General features: G+C 36.8%; 1 protein-coding gene across 2 annotated transcripts in view; it reads left to right on the top strand.

Moving 5' to 3' along the window:
• Nucleotides 1-15,404, top strand: part of LOC122815800 (C-reactive protein-like) — a 124,681-nt gene that overhangs the window by 25,632 nt on the left and 83,645 nt on the right. The gene's annotated exons all lie outside the window — the stretch shown is intronic.

The following is a 15,404-nucleotide window of genomic DNA, read 5'->3' as shown; positions in this document are numbered from 1 at the left end:
AGTTCCTATCCTAAAGTTAAATGGAAGTCTTTAAGATATGCAACAAGAAATTCCATAGCTAAGAGAAACAGAGTTGGGGAAAGTGGGCAATCCTGCCTGGTTCCCTATGTAAAGTGAAGAGGAGGATAATATGCCATCTGTTAACCCCCTAGCAAATGGGAACATATACCATGTTTGGGCCCTCTTTATAAAGATTTGCAGCAAACCAAATTATTTCATGACCTGCCAAAAATAATTCCATATGAGTAACAGAGCCAAATGCCTTTTCAAAGTCCACTAACATAGCTACTGATGGATGTATATATCACTTAATAGCCCAAACGTACTCCAATATACTGTATAATTTAGCCTGTCTCCTAACAGTGCTGCACATAAATTTACTTCTGGATTTATTATCGAGATTGGTCTATAATTACACATTACCCATTCTTACCTGGTTTCACAACATTATTATTTTCAACTTATTCATTGCAAGAGGGATTGATCCTGACTCTTTGATGTGGTTAAATAGGTTTAGAAACACTGGATGTAATTGTTTATGTACTTTATGCAGTCCACCACTGAAGCCATCTGGACCTGGTGCTTTACCAGGAGAAGTTTGTGATGGTATTAAGCATTTCTAACATGCAAAACTTTGATGCTAGGGCCTATCTTTCCTCATCAGTTAGCTTTGGCAACTTTGATTTGGAAAGAAATTTGAGAGTTGCAGTTAACCCTCACTCGAGCTGCCAGTTGTCACAGGAGGTGCATAGGGAAGCATTGAACTGCCTGAACTTCAAAATTATCTCTGAAACATCAGATAACAACTCTCTACCCACCATCAGAACATCTATTCTAGGGGTTGGAGCCTAGATGGCCAACTGAGAGCAGTGAATTTTGAGAGCTCCATAAACTGGTATAATGACATAGGAAAATGTTATTTTCAAGTTTAAAACATCAGAAATATATAGATAAACTACTAAGCTACATAAATATCAATTTGGTGGAGATATACAAAAATTTTCCTGTCAAGTAACTTGGAGATATATTGAGTCACTGACTATGAACAACTCGAATTCTCATCCAGATGCTGCTTTGAAAAAAGAACTGCAATTGATGACATCTACCTTACAGGAACTATCTTTGAAGATGGATGGCTTTAAAAATGATTTAGACAACCTCAAATTAAATTCTCAGAAACAGAATGATACTCTTAAGGAACTATTACAGCAGCATCTTAAGGAACTATTACAGCAGCACCATACAAAAATAACAAAATATAAAGACTTCTCTAAATGACATTGAAGGAAGACTCAAAGAGGAATAATTCCAAAAAGTTTTTCTGCTTTAACAGAATACATGGCTGTTTATCAAAATAGATGACGCAGAAAACAGAGAAAGGAGAAACAACAAGAGGATCTTTGGTCTGCCTGAAAACACTGAAGGAGAAGACATTATTTCATTATTAACAACCTGGATTCCTGAATTTTTAGACTTGAAAGAGAGACTTTTATTTGGAATTGAAAGGGCGCATAGAGCACTGAGGAAAACTGCGTCTAACTCAACAAATACTCCACCTAGATCCATAGTTATAACATTTCTTTCATTTCTGGACAAGGAACTATTATTAAAATCTGCTTGGAGAAAATCACCCTTAAAATACAATCAAAGCCTGATAAGGTTTGACAATGATCAGTCTTCCAGAATACTAGAACAAATGAAAAAAGTCTGGCCAATAATAAAACTGTTGAAACAAAACAACATTAAACACAGCTGGCCTTTCCAGTCAAGATAAAAATAATTTTCTCCAATGTAATGACTTAGAAGAAGCTACTATATTCATCAAAAACAGCAATATAGTGTCTATCTCAGAAGAAATGGAATGAATGGTCCCTACTCTTAAAAGAATAAAAGAAATCCTTGGATTAATGCTAGAAAGATGAAGAAACAAAAAACTGATTCCAAGATAGCTGTCCCAAAAAATAAGTCTTACAACTACATTTCTCAAAGTATTAACTGATATGGTACATCACTTGTCATCTGTTTTTATTTTAAAAAAGGAGGGGTTCTTAAACAGCTGAGAAACAGTAATGATTTCTTCAGAATGTTCAAAGAGTCCAATAATTCTTCAGAAACAAAGGTAGGTCAAGATGGGTTACTATTTACATTATATATAAGCCAAACAAAGCAACATATAATACAAACATTGAAGTTTCTGTTCCCCTACTTGAACTCAATGAATACTTATCTTGTTAATTTTTCATTGATTTGACTTATAATAATTTAAGGAATTAATTAACTAATTCAACAAGTTACCATTCATCAAAGTTCAGACTCAAATGTAACAAATTAACATCATATATAATAGCAGTAACAGTAGAGTGTTTTGAAAAAAAATGCTGTCATGGAGACTAATGCCTTCTTCAGTTAAAGTATGATTTAGAAATGTCATGTACATCCTGGTTAAATAATAGTAGCAAGCAAATGTCATCATTATTCTGTATAAATATAGTTAATATCAATTATGGCAGGTATCATAGCTTCGAGTGCTGTTTGATCAATCCTGATATGGTGTGCATGGCTGCAGTCATGTCTGGCAGCTAGTACAAATGTCATTATCATTCTGTCTAAACATAGTTAATATCAATTATGGCGGTTATCATAGCTTTGAGTGCTGTTTGATTAAGCCTGACATGGTGTTTGTGGATACAGCTGTGTCTGGCAGTTGTTGTATGTTGCCATTTTCATCTCCAGGAAGCTGTGGGTTGTGGCTTGTGATCAAGGTTTACTGATGATTGTGTATTAGGAAGAAACATTTGGTGTTTTAGCCTGGATCCAGGGGAAGGGGTGGATAAAACTATGATTTGGGATATTTTGGCAGAGAATAGTTTGGACATCTGCTGAGTTAGAGGTGGGAAGGCTGGAAGAATGTGTTATCTCTTGTTGTGGTGGCTTGTTGGGAGTTTTTTTTTTTTTTTTTGATCTGTTTGCTCTCAGTTCTTAAAATACCAGAAAAATTAAAACTAGATTTGCAAGCACCCATATCCTACAAAGAAATTACAGATACAATAAAAGAGGGTAAAATAATAAAGCCCTAGCTATAGATGGCATAATTATGGAAATATATAAACATTTTCCTTCAAAGATGCTATCCATCTTCCATAAAACTCCATTAGAAATTCAGTCACAAGCTTTAATACCACCATCTTGGAGATATTCCATAATCACACCAATCCTAAAGGAAAACAAATCCCCAAACCTCTGTACCTCATATAGACCTGTATCATTATTAAATAATGACTATAAGATATTTATGACAATATTAACTAACAGAATGAAAATACCACTATCCAAAACAACAAATAATGATCAAACTGGATTTATATATTATAGACACACACATGACAATATTAAAAGGATCATTTCTCTTATAGATTATATTAATAAAGAAAATGAAGAAACACTCATAATTGGCTTAGATATAGAGAAAGTATTTGATTCCCTAAATTGGGGCTATTTATTCAAAATCCCAATGCTATTTGAATTTCCTGCATCCTTTGTTCACCTCCTAAAGAATATATATATACAAATAATTTAGCATATGTCAAATTAGGTCCTTTTACCTCTGAATCTATACATATAACAAAAGGCACTAAACAAGGATGTCCCATGTCATCATTTCTATTTGCTCTGCCTATTAAAATATTGGCAGATTCAATTTGTAACAATATAAAAATCAAAGGAATAGATGTTTATGAACAATACAGTTCTAAAGTAATGTTGTTTGCTGATGACAGATTACATTATTTAATACAAAAGAGACATTAGAAGAATTAGATAAACTAATTGACAAATTTCACATGACTTCAGGACTCCATTTCAATAAATCAAAATCAAAATTTTTATTTTTAAATAAAAAAAGAACTGCAGACTAAGAGGGATCACATCATAGGGAAACAATCTATATTAAATATCTAGGATTTGAGTTATGCAAGGATAATAATGAATTAGTCTCAAAAAACTATAATAATATCAATATGATTAAAATCTCTGTGGAAAAATGGAACAAAATAATATTAACATTTGAAGATAGACTACAGTTAATAAAAATGGTTTTACTGCCCAAGATCCTATCTATAGCCTTGGCAATACAACTGTTACCAGAAAGGAATATACTTATGAAAATAAGTTCATGCATACCTAATAAAAATGTTATGGTTTCCCAAAAGAAACAAAATAGTTTTAATACATCATATCAAACCATGGAAAGAGGGAGGATTAAACTTTCCTGATATAGAAACATATATAAAAGCATCAGTATCTAAAACAATCTCAGACTGGATAAGTTAAAATTACTCTGCAAATTAGAAAGAATAACTAACTGTAATATCAATAAATGAATTTGATTTGCAAAAAAAAAAAAAATTCAAATAACAGATAAAAACTATTTGCCATGGCACATATTATGTATTAGTATGCAATATAGCATAGAAAAATTATTAATTCCTGGGAACAGAAAGGATTTGTTTGTTGGCTCCAATGTATCAAATAACCAAAAGTTTTAGGTATGGAAGTAATAAAAACATACGAAATTCCACAACAGGACTGGCTAACTTTGCAGAGTATTCTGTCATATTCACAAGATTTAAGTAGAATAATTAACAATTCTTCATTTAAAGAAATACCTAAATTTATGAAATACATATATGAAATCATAAACAATGACTTTGATATGGGAAAAAGTATTTCACAATTTTACAAAATATTGATAAACTATAAAACAACACAATACAATACAATACAATTCAATACAATTCAATACAGTTAACTGAAGACAGTAAAACAAATATCTTATTATTGATAAAATATACACACTTTACACAATACTGGAAAGTTTTTAACTGGAAATGGTTGCACAGAACATTATTAACTCCAGACAGAATCAGTAAAATCAGTTCTTCCATAAAAGGAATATGTTGGAGATATGAGCCAGTACAAAATGTAGATTGGAACCACATTTTCTTTGACTGTGTTAAAATTAAGCCATTTTGGAATGGTATTAATAACTTTCTACAAGCTTTATTTAATGAATCATTTTATTTAACTAAAACTCTTGTATTATTAAATGTGAACAAAGGTCCTCATTTGACTAGGTCAAACATGTATCTAGTATGGACTATACTTGCAATTTCAAGGAAGTGTATAACAAGAAGATGGAATACAAACATAATACCAACTTTGGAAGACTTCTACAGCCTACTAAAGACTATAGCATTATTGGAAATTAAAATGAAAGCACTAAGAATTTATCCAAAGCCATTTATAAACAACCCTTAGGGAAAAGTATTATCGTTGATTGACACTATACAATAATTGATCAGACACTCTGATAATAGATTGGACATACTTATAAAGTAACTGTATACATTAGGATCTGTTATAGTGTCAGGCTAATGTAAATAGTGCACATAGCTATTTAAGATGTTATGTATAAATGCTATGGAATTCATTCAACTGTATTTGAAAAATAAAAAATAATTTTTGAGAAAAAAAGAACATCTATTCTGCTGTTTGCCTTCCATTTCTGCAGTCTGTAAGCTAATAATTCCCTTGTTTATCCAAGTATGCCTGTGCCAGAGGTTCACTTGCTCCAGGGATATTAACCTAGTCTCTCATGAACAGGTCATGCTGGAGAGATAGATACATCTCCCAGAGACTGACACTTCTCTGGAACAAGCTTCAAAATCATGTGAAATAAGGCCCCTCCCTGATCCTCTTCAAACACAACCTAGATCAATAGATGGGTCATTGCAAATTCACTCCTGGGGTGGTGTCCATGTCCCTTCTGGACAGAGGAAGCCAGTATTAACTACCATAGATCCTTAACTCTGCAAACTTCTCTCACCTTACCACTGACAATTGGGGCAACTCAGAATAAATATGGCTAGGTTCTAGGGCCATTAATCTAGTAACCTCCTATGAACCTATGAACCTACAAAACACTGCAAATATTTGAAAAGTGTCCCTAATTGGGAATCCCAGTCCCTGGAAAATTTTTGGTTTTGTCCCTCATTCATAGGTAAAGAGGTCGAGAGTGGTGAGTGAAACATTTCTTACTACCATACTTTTTTTTTAACTAGTATTACATCAGGGTAGCTAAAACTCTCCATGTATTCCAACGAGCTATGATTACATTCATGATTATAACCATTTGCCATGTGTTACTGAAACAGATTTAAGAAATTCACCTGTTTAGCTTTATGCTCAAGATGAATTTCTTGAATCCATTAGAGACTATGTAACATCTTTCTTATGATCAGAGACCGAATCATAATCATCAATGTTATTTATTTATTTATATTTATTTTATTTATTGTCTTTTGTTTATCAGGAAAGTCTGACTGGGCACAAGTCCCATTTTTATTGCAGGCTCAGGGAGAAAAGCTCCAGTATAAAATCCATTTTTACAATGATCATTATAAAATTATAATGTTTTAAACATTACTTGGTAGGTAATATTCAGACAAGTAGTAAATATATTTAACATACACTTCAGAAGTCATATTATTGTACACAAGTCAAAGACGTGTTGTCATGTAATTTCTGGAGATACAAGAGCAATGGTAATGCACATAACTTCCCGATGAATATTGACATAAATGAGGTTGGATGTCAATAGTGCAGGAGCAAAAAAAAGAGAGGTGAAAGGGTATAAGAAGAAATAATCAAGAAAAATATAAAGAAAATGTTCTAATAGTGCAGTGGCTAGATAAAAGTAGATAGGTAAGGAAATGAGGTGGGTAAGGAGGACTTATTAGTAGGAGAGGATTAAGGATATAGGTTAGTTGGAAGAGCAGTAGAAGAGGTGAAAGAGAGGGGAAGAAAAGAGACAAGAGATAAGAAAGGTGACAGAGTCAGGATGATTGATAGTGAGATTGGTAATGGAAGAGAAACAGAAAGAATGGTGGGTTCAGTCAAGATGGGAGCATGAGAAAAGCCACGAGGAAGTTAGGTGTTGTTTTAAGTTGTGCTTGAAATGTGTGGTAATGTCTTATTTTAGGGTGGGTGGGATGGAGTTCCAGTGCTAAGCAACATAGGTTGAGTAAAGTGAGTCACATGCACTGTTATGAGACTTGGTTCTGGTCAGGAGATATTTGTTTTGCAAGCAGAAATTCCTAGAAAGGGAGTAGTGTTTGAGGATGTTTTATAATGCTAGGCAGATGTCAAGTATGTGCATTATGTTTTGGGTAGGAAGCAGTTGGGAGTAGGTAAGGTAATAAGGTAGTTGAAGCCATAGTGGGTGCCTTAGTGCTAGGCAATGGTGTGAATGGTTTGTTAAGCTGGATGCAAACTTATCTAGTATGTTGCATCAAACATCTGGTTTATATTTTAAGATGGAGTGAAGATTAGTCAGGATAGGTGCTGCATGGAGAAGTGAAGAGAGAAATTAAGATGCTGCTAAAGAATTCATAGCGCAGTCAGTGAGAAAGGGTTTATTTCTGTAGAGAAAGCTCAGCTTTGGGTACATTTTCTTGATGGCTTGAGTGATATGTTGATCATATTTAAAGTTCTTGTCAGTTTTAACATCAACAAGTTTTGTGTTGGAAACTATTTCAGTTAAGGTATTACTATTTCCTAATGTGATATTGAAGAATTGTTTCTGTGCCCAAAGAGATTAGGATAAAAACAGCATTAATTTAATTTTTAGTATTTACAAGTAGTTAGTAGTCATCTAGCCAGGCCTCAACTGAGGAAAATGAGTCCTGAGTCATTTTATGTCATAGTGGTAGATTTGGTGCAAAGCATATGAGAGTGACATGGGCTGCACATGTATTGAGGCTTCTTTGGTAGATTATTAGTGAATATATTAAACAGTAAATAGCCTACAATAGATCTTTGAGGTAAGCCAACAGAAACAGACAGGGAGGCGGTGAGGGGGAGAGCTCATTTCCATTTTGAAGCCTGGATGAATGGGAGAGTCTTAGAGAGGTTAATTCATGAAGCAGGCCTTGGTGATATAATGTTATTAATTCAGTCTCAAGTTTTGTTAAATGCCTTTTTAACTTATCCGGTTTTGCTTACAAGCCTTGCAGTGAAAAATGAAAGAGAAAAAGAGCAAGCCTATGAAAATTATATTCTTCCAACGTGGAGACCATGCTTTAGGAATAAGTAAGCTTTCAAGTTTATATACATGTTTAAACTACGTTAACGCATTCCATGAATTCCACTTAGAATGGAACAATAAAGAGCTGTAGGCCTAAGGATTTGAGTGTCTTCCACTGGGTTGTGTTGTTTTGAATCAAGAACATTAATGTATAATGCTTAGGTCCAGTTTTTGTAGCAAGCATGATACCAATGTTTGGATTTTTGCAGAAATTGTCTTTTTTTCTTGGTAAGCCAGTTCAAGCAGAAAAATGTTCTTGATGTAGGAAAGCATGGTTGTCTTTAGTTGTATGACCACTACACAGAAGGAAAAGTTTGCTTGTATATTCTCTGGGTATAAGGAAGGAATGTCAACTATGCAGTTACAGACATACAAGTACAATAGACAGCACATAGAAACTCTATCAGGTTGAAAGGCAAAAACTGAAAGATAAAGATAGTCACCAGATACATTTCATAAAGGATGCCAGCAACAATCTGCTCACCAATCCACAGGACATCTGAGGCAGATGGATGGAGTACTCCCAGCAACTTTTGAATGAAGAAAACCCCACTGATACTGTGCAACCCCAGACACAGTATACAATGAAAGAGGAAGAAAAACCTATCCCAGAAAAAGTAAGAACAGAACCAAGGAAAATGAAGTAAGGGAAAGCAACAGGCTCAGATGAAGCCACTGTAGGTGTGATCAAGATGTTGGGTGAGATGAGGGAGAAATAACTTCTAAGGTTCTCATAGAAGAGAAATGTGTATCCAGTTGACTGAAAAATAAGAATTCTAGTGCAAGTATAGAAGAACAAAGGAGACATTAACAACTGTGGGCAATACAGAGATATCAAACTCCTGTCACACTGCATGAAAGTGCTGGACGGGATGACTGATAAATATACAGAATTACAGAAATTAAGATGGAAGATGAGCAGTTTGGATTTAGATCAGTATACAGCATAACTGACCCAGTGTTTGTAGTGAGACAAATAGTTGAGAACAAGCCAGATATGAGGAAAGAGTCCAACTGGGCATTCATAGACTTGGAGGAAAGCATATGACAAGGTCCCAAGAAAGATTATTTGGGCAGTCCTGCTATAATTCAAAGCCTGGAAACATTGCTAGAATTATTACAGGCTATATAGAAAGACACAGTAACATAAATACAGTGTTCAACTCACAATGGGCTTCTCAGTGGGAGTGGATGTACACCAGGGCTCATCTCGGAACCCGCTGATGTTTCACACTAGTGATAGACTACGGAACCCGCTGATGTTTCACACTAGTGATATACTGTGGAACCCGCTGATGTTTCACACTAGTGATAGACTACAGAACCCGCTGATGTTTCACACTAGTGACAGACTACGGAACCTGCTGATGTTTCACACTAGTGATAGACTACGGAACCCGCTGATGTTTCACACTAGTGATAGAATACGGAACCCGCTGATGTTTCACACTAGTGATAGACTACGGAACCTGCTGATGTTTCACACTAGTGATAGACTACGGAACCCGCTGATGTTTCACACTAGTGATAGACTACGGAACCTGCTGATGTTTCACACTAGTGATAGACTACGGAACCCGCTGATGTTTCACACTAGTGATAGACTACAGGACCCGCTGATGTTTCACACTAGTGATAGACTAAGGAGCCTGCTGATGTTTCACACTAGTGATAGACTATGGAACCCGCTGATGTTTCACACTAGTGATAGACTACGGAACCCGCTGATGTTTCACACTAGTGATAGACTACATTAGAAAAGAAGAGGATTGGAAGAGACTGATCAGCAAGGCTGCTGTATGCAGATGATATGGCATTACAAACAGACAGTGAACAGCAACTTCAGCAAATGACACAGGAATACAATGGAAAACTGAAGGTGTACAGGATGAAAGTGAGTACAGACATCATGGCAGCAAACAGAGACGTTCAGAAGAAGCTAAACGTTTAAACAGAAGGGACAATGGTGGACCATGTTAGAAGCTTCAACTATCTGCGAGGGATAATTGAAGAGAAAGGAAGTCTGAATGAGGAGGTCAAAGTGTCATTGGTAGTGTGTGACAAAAGAATGCCAAGGAGCTGTAAAATAAGGTGTACAAAAGAGTAGTCCATCCAGTACTACAACGTAGATCAGTGGAAGGATGCATGCTATGGGTCAAACAAAGAAATGAGTGTATCAGAACAGAAGTCAAAGTAGTTCTAATTGAAGAAAATTCCAAGGAGAACAGATTGCAGTGGTCTGGGAAAGCTGAAGACAATTTGGTGAAGATTTGGGAAGGACAAAAGGCAAGTTGAAACTAGGATATCCAGCAAAGAGATGGGTGGATTGTTTTGAAAGTAGACCTGTGACAATCAGGTAAAGTGGCTTTGAATCAAGAGAAGTAGCAAAATCACAATCCATGTAAAAATAGGAAAAAGAAGGTTGATCATGCTGATGACGATAAAGTGTAATAAAGGCTATAAAACAAGCTGGTGGGTCTTTCCAACTGGTTGATATGTCTGATGAGGTACATCCTGAGGGTATGTTATATTCTATAATTGGTCTGATCAGTGCTGAATACAAGGGTATAATAGCATCTTTAAACCTGGATGATATTCCCTTCAGCTGCACCAAGAAGAAGGATTTCCTGACAGCTGTTGCAACATGGTGGTCTAATGAGAGGGAATTATCTACCCAGGTCCCCACATCTCTAACTACATTTTCATATGGAAGTGGGGTATTGGTAGTGCTATATGCCAGGAGATTATTTGTCTTCCAAATGCAGTAATGTTGTATATTTTTTGCATGTAATTTAAGCCAATTTACAAAATGCTATTTTCGGCTGAAGGGCTTCTGTAACAGAAGAGGATTTGACAATCATTCCCAATTTGCAGTCATCTGCAAACTTAGTTAGCTATAGGTCTTGTTTTTTAAATACCAAACAAAATCAGTCCCAGCACTGAACCCTGCATGACACATGCCACTCACACCATGTACATTCTGTCTTTTAGCCAGTTTGCTGTTCATCGTACAGTACAGAAGTGCATTTGTAATGCATTTATTTATTTATCTTTTTGTTTACTGGGTTAGTTCTTCTAGGCTAGTAATCTCTTTTCAGGGCAGATCCAATGTGGTCTTTATACTACTTTAGTTTATTAATTATTCTAGCATGGAAGAGGGAGTCAAATGCCTCAGCCAAATCAAGGTAGGTTGTATGTGCACTGTGACCACTGTCAACATCTTATGTTATCTTTTCAAAGATTACCAGGTATTTTCAAAGCCAAATTTCTGTGGCTCTAGCCTGATGAGATTTTTAACTTTAATTTTTAATGCCTCTACTAATTAAGTCTATTATAATGTGTTCCATGGCCTTACAAATGAGACTCTTTAGGATAATGGGACTTTGGTTCATGGAGTCAGTAGCAGAGCCACCTTCCTGGAGTAATGTCATCAGTGGTGTATACCGTACTTCTGGGATTGAGCATGTAGCCAGGCTCAGGCTAAACAGCTTATAGAGAGATTCTGCCAGGGTTACAAGGTATGTTCAATACTATTTAACAAACAGCCCAGTGTGTTATCTGGTCCTATAGAGAAAGTATTCTTACTCTGAGACAGTGCATTCAGTACATGTTCTTTAGTGATTGTGGGTTGAAAGATACAGGGATTGTAGGGCTTTGGATAGTCATCACAGGAGTGAAATTTGAACTAAATTTAGTGGTTAATGTATAGGCAATATCCACTAGATCCAAAAGGGTCTTACCATTTGGTATGAATTCTGTGCATGGTTGAATGATGTTTCTTAGTTTTCTAATATAACTACAAAAGGTGATGTATTTACCCATATATACTAATAGTAGATCTAATAGTCTTTTTAAATTCTGTAAGCTGTAATCAGGGATGAACAAATAAAGACCATACTCTCCAAAGCCAAGAACACAGCATCCATGGGACCAGACAACATCCCAGCTGTGTACTGCACGAACTACAGAACAAACTGGCACCCCACCTAAGTACCATGTTCAATCATAGCCTCACCTCAGGCTATGTGCCTACTGAATGGCGCATAGCGACGGTTATACCACTCTACAAAGGGGGTGCCACCATGGACCCCGGAAACTACCACCCCATTAGCCTGATAAGCCTGGTCTGCAAGGCAATGGAACGTATCATCTTGGAGCTTATAAACAAGACATAGGTAACCTCCAAACCCTGGACCCCACTCAGTTTGGGTTTGTGAAAGGTGGATCATGTCTACTAAACCTGACTGACTTCTTTGAAGCAGTAACTAGAGCTGTAGACAAGGGCAAGGTAGGGCACACAGCCTATCTTGACCTCGCCAAGGCTTTCGATACCATCCCCTACTCTGGAATTATAGATAAAAATCACTAAACTGAGCATAAATCCCCATGTCACAAGATGATGGCCAACTGGCTCACTGACAGAACCCACACAGTAAAAGTAGCCAACTCCAAGTCTGACTTCAGACCAGTGACATATGGAGTACTACAGGGTTTGGTCCTGGGTCCTCGCCTGTTCGGCATCTACTTCTCAGAAGTGCAGGCCAACACAGAAGGTCTTTGGCTAACAAAGTTTGCAGATGACTGCAAACTGGGAGACATAATCGAATCACCTAATGATGTAGACATTCTACTAAAGGGCCTCACAGAGACAGATGCTTAGTGTCAAAGTCATGTCCTCAAGCTCAATGGCAAGAAGTGCATTGTCATCCCGTTTGGGAAAAACTCGGTACCCATGAACTACCACATAGGCGATAGCTCACAAAACACTGAAAGTGTGATAAGAGACCTTGGGATACAGGTGGACAGTAGTCTCTCCTTTGATAACCACATCGCCACAGTAGTCAGGAAATCCTTCTGCGTGGCACACCTCATCCAAAAGGGTTCCCCTCTAGAAAAAAGGAGGTCATTGTTCCTCTCTACTCATCCCTAATCAGACCGATTATAGAGTAATGGCATGTATCTCACAAGACACCTACAACAATTGGAAAGGCCACAGAAATACCTCACTAAGAGGATTACCAACCTCAAACAGATGCCATATGCAGACCATCTCAGAAAACTCCAGCTCTACTCCATCGCATATCGCCTACTCAGAGACAATCTCTGCCTAACATATAAAGCTATGTCAAACCCAGAGCTGTTGGACATGCTACACTTAAAGAAATCCCAATCTCTCTGAACCACACACTCCAGGGACCTAAACCTTGTCACCACAATAAACAAAACATGCTGAAGGGTTAGATTCATATCTCAGAGACTTCCCATACTCTGGAACAAACTACCCATTCATGTCAAGCAAAGCTCATTGGCCCTCTTTAAGAAATATCTTGGCGACTGGATGGGAAATAAAAAATTCACCCCAGGGATCACTTCTATGGCACTGCTTGACAGGGGCACAGAAAAATAATTTTCTTGGGTGGCTAAAGCCAGGGAACCATTTTGGCTAGGCTTATATAGGCCCCAGGGCCAATAGCCTAGTACCTACCTAGAAACCTATGAACCTATATTATCCTTTATATGAGGGTATTCAGATCTGTTGTATACCTTTATGATTTTTTTTCAGTTTATTGTAGATTTTCTTTATGACAGTGGGCCATCAATGTAGTTTGCCTTTAAATTTCCTGTTGTCTTTGGATCTACATGAGACTGCCAATTCTATACATTTATTTATGTGGATATACAACTCTTTTGCAAAGCTATCTGTGAGGCAGTGTGTGGGTGATATTGTTAAAAGGGAATTTCAAGATTTTGTCATAGAATTTTAGGAGATTTATGCACTTGAAGTCTTTGATTTCCGATACACTGGTTTCAGGGTGCTTAAATAATTTGAGGAAGAAGTTTACTAGCTTGTTGTCTGACTTAATCAGAAAGAGAGTTATTAGTAGAGTTGTGCATGATGACACAACATTTGCAAGTACCAGGCAAAAATATTTTGTCCTCTAGTTGGGCTAACAATCTGGTCTCCTGACATTTTATTTACCTGAGCTAAAGACTTCTATGCATATCCTACATTATGTAGCTATTCTAGTAAATTGATTTGTCCAGCCTAGTTATTGGGAGTCTGTGTGCCATGCTATGGAGTGAGCAATCACTAAAAGTTTTTTGTTTGTGGAGTGGCCTAGCGTACTGAAATTGAGCCCTTTGTCTCACAGTGACTTTTTGTAAAGGTGAGATAGTATATGCTGTACTATTCAATTCTGATTTTTATTGTTACTTAGTCCTTGTTACTTAGTTCTTGTGGGTCTAGGAGGCTTAGGTAAGAATTTGTTCACAGCTTCAGCATATGATATTCTATTACATGCCAGGGTCGAGTGCACATATGGGGTGTCACTGCAATGCTCACAGTCTTTTCTCTTTTTTATAAGAGTGCAGCCTCCATACTTGTTAAATATTTGCATCTCTTACTAAGAGTTATTTTTGCTCAGTAAGAGTTCATTATCTGTGACCATATGGCAGTTGCTACACTGCTTTAGGATACCTAATGTTGTAAGGCTGGCAACAGTGGGGAGACAAGTAAGATGACCTTCCATTTTGTTCAGTGTGAATTAAAAAGAATTGATTTGTTTGCAGGGTATTGCAGACCTTAAACAGAGAGTAATATTCTACTGAGATAGCAATTACAGTGGTGGTTATGTTATAAATGTCTAACTTCCATTTAAAATGTGACTGTGATATGCACAGCTTGGAAACCTTATGTTACAAGAGTGTTTGATTTATTTTTAACTGTGGGCTAAGTTGTGTAATGTAGTGGTCCAAGGGGCTGCTGCAAATTACTTTTAGGGTGCTAGTTCTTGGCTCTGTGTGCTTTTCAGCAATGCACAGTTTGCTGCACTGATACTTAGCAACAGCCTATTTACTAAAATGATTTGGTGAGTGGGTTATATTAGTAAAAGTTATAACTGGCAGTGCCTGCATCTATGGAGTGTAAGTGTGAATACTACTGCACTAATAATAGCTTTGTGCAATATAAAACAAACAGGAAAAATGACAAAAAAAATGAAAATCAGGCAAAGCAATAACCAATCTTCCTCTTTCGGCTTTTCCCAGTTAGGGGTCGCCACAGCGGATCATCTGTCCGCTCATGATTGGCAGTGGAGTTTTATGGTGTTGAGTTGCCAGCTCGGCACCCAACCTTCCACAGAAGGCACACATATGCACACACTCACACCTAGGGCCAATTTTAGAGTGTCCAATCCACCTACTGCATGTCTTTGGGATGAAACTGGAGCACCCGGAGGAAACCCATGCGACCACAGGAAGG

This window comes from Protopterus annectens, chromosome 11.part0 (assembly GCF_019279795.1).
Source record: "Protopterus annectens isolate FY-2018-M chromosome 11.part0, PAN1.0, whole genome shotgun sequence".
In the NCBI taxonomy this organism is placed as follows: domain Eukaryota; kingdom Metazoa; phylum Chordata; order Ceratodontiformes; family Protopteridae; genus Protopterus; species Protopterus annectens.
Note: the sequence above shows the minus strand (reverse complement) of the source record. Positions and strands in the feature narration are given on the sequence as shown.